Here is a 1,424-nt window from a genome sequence, read left to right as displayed (position 1 = left end):
TTGATACCAGAGACGTGAGTTTGACAGGTCAACAAACCAATCACGCCAGTAGCAAGCTAGTTACCTTGTAAGTAGTAGCATGCTAACATTAGGTAGGGGGCTCAGACTGTCAGGCTTTTCTCGGGGATTGAACCCGAGATGCTGGATCTTGGGAACCAGCGCTTAGCCCAGTGTGCTAATGAGAGGACCCAGTTGCAGGATGTTGAAAAAGGATTGTTTATTGCAAAACAGCGGTAATCCAAAACACAGGAAAGCAGTGGAAAATCCAAAAACACAGAAGATACGAATCCAGGGCAAAAGGCCATAAACTAAAGAAGCTACTAAAAGTGTAGCTATCAGCGGAACTACGCCCTAGCAGCGAGAGGCGATGCTTGAGAGCAACGCGACAAAAAGCAGTACGAGAACTGCACAGTGAACGACCCTTGAACTTGTGCTCGGCATAGCGAGGAAAACACTAACGACCCGATGAGGGCCACAGAGATTAGCCAGGAATTTATACCCTAGCTGATTGAGGGAAGTGACAATCACAAAAACGCGAGACAGGTGAGAGCACACAATGGGGAACAGGTGAGAACACAAATCACAATGGGGAACAGGTGAGGGCACACAAAGACAACAAAGGCACATGTGGACACAAATTAGTTCATGATGTCCCTTTGGCCACCAGAGGCCGCCAATGTGCCAAATGGTTGCCCGAAGTCGTGACACAGACACCTTGCAAATCCTATCAGACGTATTTTTCAGTTACAATAAAGGGTTTTTTACATTGTACAGTGTCTATTTCTCTGTCATTTTTTTTAAAAATCTAAGCAAAAAAAAGTAAAAACAAACAACTTTTAGGTACAAATACGACCATCTACGGAGTTTGGTCCGCCATCTTTTTTGTTGAGCTTGCCGCTTTTTAGACGTGAGCATATATGGGATCTGATTGGCTAGCGCCTGTCCTGTCAGTTATGCATGAAAGGCAATTTGATTGGCTGACACATGCATTGCCTCACGGAAAGTTGAACATTCTTCAACTCTCTGCCACAAGCAAACGCAACGCAAGGGAAACCCAACGGAGCCACAATTCAGTTCTGCAAAGGATGACGTCACCCCATTCAAAGTGAATGGGGATCCGTCAACCCTGACGGATCAACGCATTCCAACGCAAAGGTGTGAATGCTCTGTTAGTGATCAGTACTCCGTTGACTGTGAGCGTAGTGCTGGTGACGGCCTTAGGTGGTGGCCGCTTGGCTCTGTGGATGGGGACTCGATGAAGGTGTGCAGAGTGGTGTGTGAGCTTCTCCATTCTCCCTGCCATTTCTGCTCCACCCTAAATTGCCGTTTCCTACTGCGCGCGCCGCTCGAGGTCACCACGTAGAAGGATCGGTTCTGAAGCATGAGCATGATGAACTTTACAAGCTTCATGTCGGGTATGGTTT

Source organism: Clupea harengus, chromosome 18, assembly GCF_900700415.2.
Source record: "Clupea harengus chromosome 18, Ch_v2.0.2, whole genome shotgun sequence".
Taxonomy (NCBI): Eukaryota; Metazoa; Chordata; class Actinopteri; order Clupeiformes; family Clupeidae; genus Clupea; species Clupea harengus.
This window is presented reverse-complemented; position numbering follows the sequence as displayed.